Source organism: Oncorhynchus mykiss, chromosome 12 (genome assembly GCF_013265735.2).
Source record: "Oncorhynchus mykiss isolate Arlee chromosome 12, USDA_OmykA_1.1, whole genome shotgun sequence".
In the NCBI taxonomy this organism is placed as follows: Eukaryota; Metazoa; Chordata; class Actinopteri; order Salmoniformes; family Salmonidae; genus Oncorhynchus; species Oncorhynchus mykiss.
Genome location: NC_048576.1, coordinates 21,723,759 through 21,729,669, shown reverse-complemented (window position 1 = coordinate 21,729,669; position 5,911 = coordinate 21,723,759).

Genomic DNA, 5,911 nt, shown 5'->3' with positions numbered 1-5,911 from the left:
CCCCCCCCCCCCTCTCCAGTTAACTATTTCTATCCCTCCTCATTCTGTCCTGCTGGAATGTTGTGGCGCTATAATTAAAGTGGCTCTCACTGCTGCCGGTGAGTCACATGCCAGGGCCAAAAAGGAAACAGGACAACTGGGATAATAGATCAGTCACCAGCCTGATGCCAAGGTCACACACTGAGGGCTGTTTGGAACATGAACAGAAAAAAACTGATGTCCATTTCCCATTGAAAATGAATCAGTAAGGGATACTGAGATATCATATCTTCAGTAAGAGCATGATCTAAGCACACTCTTAGAATATTACAGGAAGGCATTCGACAGAATTAAACCAATCAATTGTTTATGATTGTTATGACAATGAGGACTAGGGAAAGGTCAACTTGAAAACAGATCAGAGTCATAAGGGTTTTGACTTTGGAACAGGATTGTCAGTCTGGTAACTGATCAGGACAGAGTCTTACGACTGACGTGATGGATGGACGAGGCGAGATTATTTGAGAGGAACAAAGCTCAACAGGCATTAAAATGGCATGCTGTTTCTTAGTAGTTCTAGGTTACAAACAAAAATAGAAATTATTATGTCCTCAACTGACCATCACACTAAGGTCGGTTTATTATCTGAAGTAAACACTTGTCATTTATACCATGGCACAACCTGGAATGTGCATAGGCCTTTTAAATATGAATGCCCACTGTGTGTCTTCACAGTAACTGGCGGCCTGGCGCTATGACACAGAAATGTGACACCCTGCCCTTAACAGTATATGTAGCAATACATGTTTTATGTTCATAGGGTGTTGATTTGGTAGACTACAACATGGACAGTGACTAAACATAAACTCAGAAAAAAAAAAATCCTCTCACTGTCAACTGCATTTATTTTCAGCGAACTTAACATGTGTATATATTTGTATGAACATAAGATTCAACAACTGAGACATAAACTGAACACAGACATGTGAAACCAAAATATAACTTTTTGGTAAAAACTCAACTCGTCGTGTTTGGAGGACAAAGAATGCTGAGTTGCATCCAAAGAACACCATACCTACCTGTGAAGCATAGGTAAAAAGATGAGAGAGGCCTGTAATTTTCATCAAAGGTACACTTCAACTATGACAGACAAAATGTGGGGAAAAAAAATCCAGAAAATCACATTGTAGGATTTTTAATGAATTTATTTGCAAATTATGGTGGAAAATAAGTATTTGGTCAATAACTAAAGTTTCTCTCAATACTTTGTTATATACCCTTTGTTGGCAATGACAGAGGTCAAACGTTTTCTGTAAGTCTTCACAAGGTTTTCACACACTGTTGCTGGTATTTTGGCTCATTCCTCCATGCAGATCTCCTCTAGAGCAGTGATGTTTTGGGGCTGTTGCTGGGCAACACAGACTTTCAACTCCCTCCAAAGATTTTCTATGGGATTGAGATCTGGAGACTGGCTAGGCCACTCCAGGACCTTGAAATGCTTCTTACGAAGCCACTCCTTCGTTGCCCGGGCGGTGTGTTTGGGATCATTGTCATGCTGAAAGACCCAGCCACGTTTCATCTTCAATGCCCTTGCTGACAGAAGTAGGTTTTCACTCAAAATTAAACGATACATGGCCCCATTCATTCTTTCCTTTAGACGGATCAGTCGTCCTTGTCCCTTTGCAGAAAAACAGCCCCAAAGCATGATGTTTCCACCCCCATGCTTCACAGGTAGGTATGGTGTTCTTTGGATGCAACTCAGCATTCTTTGTCCTCCAAACACGACGAGTTGAGTTTTTACCAAAAAGTTATATTTTGGTTTCATCTGGCCATATGACATTCTCCCAATCTTCTTCTGGATCATCCAAATGCTCTCTAGCAAACTTCAGACGGGCCTGGACATGTACTGGCTTAAGCAGGGGGACACGTCTGGCACTGCAGGATTTGAGTCCCTGGCGGCGTAGTGTGTTACTGATGGTAGGCTTTGTTACTTTGGTCCCAGCTCTCTGCAGGTCATTTACTAGGTCCCCCCGTGTGGTTCTGGGATTTTTGCTCACCGTTCTTGTGATCATTTTGACCCCACGGGGTGAGATCTTGCGTGGAGCCCCAGATCGAGGGAGATTATCAGTGGTCTTGTATGTCTTCCATTTCCTAGTAATTGCTTCCACAGTTGATTTCTTCAAACCAAGCTGCTTACCTATTGCAGATTCAGTCTTCTCAGCCTGGTGCAGGTCTACAATTTTGTTTCTGGTGTCCTTTGACAGCTCTATGGTCTTGGCCATAGTGGAGTTTGGAGTGTGACTGTTTGAGGTTGTGGACAGGTGTCTTTTATACTGATAACAAGTTCAAACAGGTGCCATTAATACAGGTAACGAGTGGAGGACAGAGGAGTCTCTTAAAGAAGAAGTTACAGGTCTGTGAGAGCCAGAAATCTTGCTTTTTTTGTAGGTGACCAAATACTTATTTTCCACCATAATTTGCAAATAAATTCATAAAAAATCCTACAATGTGATTTTCTGGATTTTTTTTTCTCATTTTGTCTGTCATAGTTGAAGTGTACCTATGATGACAATTACAAGCCTCATCTTTTTAAGTGGGAGAACTTGCACAATTGGTGGCTGACTAAATACTTTTTTGCCCCACTGTAACTGAGGCACATGCACCAAGTTGACTGACACGTGGATGCTAAAATATGTTTGTCACTCAGAATATCATCAAATAATATGCTGCTCTGGTCGCTTCTCCAGAGAATTGAGACTAACATTGCTATTCTCATCTGTTTAACCCAAACCCAGGTCCAGTATTATCAACACATCACCTGACTAGCTTCACATTCCACCAAATACACTATTTTGTATAATAAAAAGTGCAACACTGAACACACATACAACTTAACCTATGCATAAAGTCTGCGTCTGTTATGTTACAGCATTTGCTTCCTGTCATCTGAGGAGCAGAGGTAGGGAGGCACTCACCTGTCTTGAGTTGTGAAAGCAGCAGGCCTGCTGGCCTGTCTGTCTAGCCTATTGCCCTGAAGGACTACAGAGTATTTTTGTTGGAGGGATCCTTCTTCCACTGTCACCAGTCTCCCATTCTCCTCCCTGCCCATCCCGTGATATCACAATTACCTAATTTGACTAACTCAATAAATACACCAATGGTCTGTGTGCATGTATTTGCAATGCAAGTGTTACATGATGATTGTCTCCTCTCCATTCAGTATGATCCAGTACAGGCCAGAAAAGAGAGGAAATGATTTATTTCCATGATGCACATTGACTGGACATCCTTAACAAAATGTTTAAGAAATAAATTTAAAAAAGATAAAGGGCATAACAACACAACCAGTGCAAACAATAAGTCACAGCTTAAACAAATAAAAATGTTACAAAAATCACTCAAGTTGATTATGTATGTTTTAGGCGGTTTCACTCATTCATGCCTTGGCTTATATGCAAAAACATCTTATTGTAAGGGGTGAACATCAAGGAAAGATGGCAACTTGTACTCTTGACATGAACTACTGTAAGTATCCCCCTCTTCCTATGTCTCCATATCCAGCTTTCTCCATCGCTCTCAAAGCATTGACCAGTTAAAGGATTGTCAGTAAGGGCAGGTGAACGAACCCTAAGATGCCTGGCACTGTAGATAAGACTTGGTTCTGTGCTTATATGTCCAAATAAACCCCTCAAACTTTGGTTTCAATAATAGATCACCCTAGCAACTGATGAGCTTGACAAGCATATGCACGTGTGGGAGAGAGAGCTTGTGTGTGAACATGTGTACTTTGTGGGTTTGTGTGAGCAACAGGATTATTATTATAGGGGCAGAGGGCAAGTGGCCTTTCCATTCACAATGACTCTGCAAAGCCTGCGATGCAGCTAGGCCAGCCAGAGCTAAGGCCAGGGTTAAGCCTGCGATGTAGCTAGGCCAGCCAGAGCTAAGGCCAGGGTTAAGCCTGCGATGTAGCTAGGCCATGGTTAAGGCACGTATGTAGAAATATAAAACACTCAAAAACAAATGATGCAAACAATCAAACCTAGTGCAGTAGCTTTAAGCATAGCATCAGTGGTGGAGCATTTGGTGAAGACGCTAATTTTGACAGCACTTAAATCCACCACACAGCCTACTGTTCACTGCTATGAGCATGGCCTAAAGCTGAACACAACTGGCTAACCAAACATAATAATTTCATCACAACCCTGTATCATCACAGTATCATGAAATAAAAAGTTGAACTTATAGGATATTCTGTAAACTTTTATAACCCATTATGTCATAAATTACATCAAGCTTATAACAGCCACATGAAGGTAGTATAACAGTAGGCTTGAATAACGCGCACCAAATGATCACGCCTAAATGGTGACCACACTAACCACAAGTGGTAGACTAGCCTGAACTGGATTAAAAGTGAAGGGACAGGGGTCAGTTTGAGACAAATCCCTATTCCATTCAAATAATTGTATTACCTGTGAGGGAATCTCTTTGCTCATTGAAAACCCACCAGTGAACACAGGGAAATTCATACAGTGCAATAACACAAAAGCCACAAGGGCTGCGTTCAAACAGGAAACCCAATTCTGATCTCTTTTTTACTAATTGGTCTTTTGACCAATCAAATTAGCTCTCAAAAATATCTGACATGATTGGTCAAAAGACCAATTAGTGAGAAAATATATATAATTCTGAACTGGGCTGCCTGTCTAAGCACAGCCAGTGTTCATTGACCACAGAACACAAGCCATTATTGTGACTTGAACCTAAATTAATTGCAAATTGCTTTGACCAGTACCTCGGAGTAACAAACACTAACAAAAGTTACTAATGTAACACATGCTGCGATATTCAGCTGATTAAGAGAGATTTTCATTTTCTTTGTTATCCCAAATCAAGAGCAATCCAGTCTACATGATGTATAGTATAGACCATTGCATCAGTGACAATGACATATGAGTAACAGTTATTTTGCACACAGACACCTTTCCCATCGCACTCATATTACAACCACGGTGGTAATAAAATCTATATATTGTCATGCGCCTGCACACACACTGCCATCACACATTATCCTTGCACACTCAACATGCCAAATGCAGTAGTTATAACAGACAAAACAACTTCAAAGCATAATAACACCCGTGTGGCAAATGAAGCTTAGGCTGGCCACAAAGAACTCAACCAAATGCATATTAGATTATATAATTAAAACATGTACAAATAAATACTCAATCATAAATAAGGAAGATAAGTTAATGTAACATTGGTGATACAACATGTGGGATGATGGCAGTGGCCCCAGTCATACTGTACTGCGGCTCTACAACAGCTTTGGAAGTTGCTCATGTCTGCTGTAAACAAAACAATTCCTAGTGGCTAGTGATATTCTCTCTACAGACTGCCACAGAAACCAGAATTGTAACCCCTTTCTAAGCAACTATAGATAGTCTGTTCCGACACCTCAGCTTGTTTTTGTCCCAACTTCCTAGTTTGGCTGATAGCATTGCCATACGAATGGAAAAGGCTGAGAAAAGCTGCATCTTTCTTCCTGCCACAAACAGCTCCAGCTAAATCACATTAGGCTTTGCTGCTGGGACACTCCCAGGTCTGGCACTAAATGGGAGAGCAAAAACAAGCAGTTCAAACAGTCGTTCTGCTTCAATGTATAGCAACGACCCAGTGGCCACTTCACAGTACCAGGTTTATGCCTGGGCCTTCAGAGTGTCAAAGGTGTTGTCTTGTGTAGTTTATGCAGATGAACGGATTAGTCTTTTTTTTGCAGAATAAAGAAAGGTAGTCAGTCTAATGTTACTCTGTTGCTGTGGCACATTGACAGTTGAATGAAGCCTCTACAGTGCAGTATCACAAAGGTGTGAACAAGAAGGGGAGGAGAGTATGTACTAGCATGTTAATGCCAAAACTAAACAGCCAG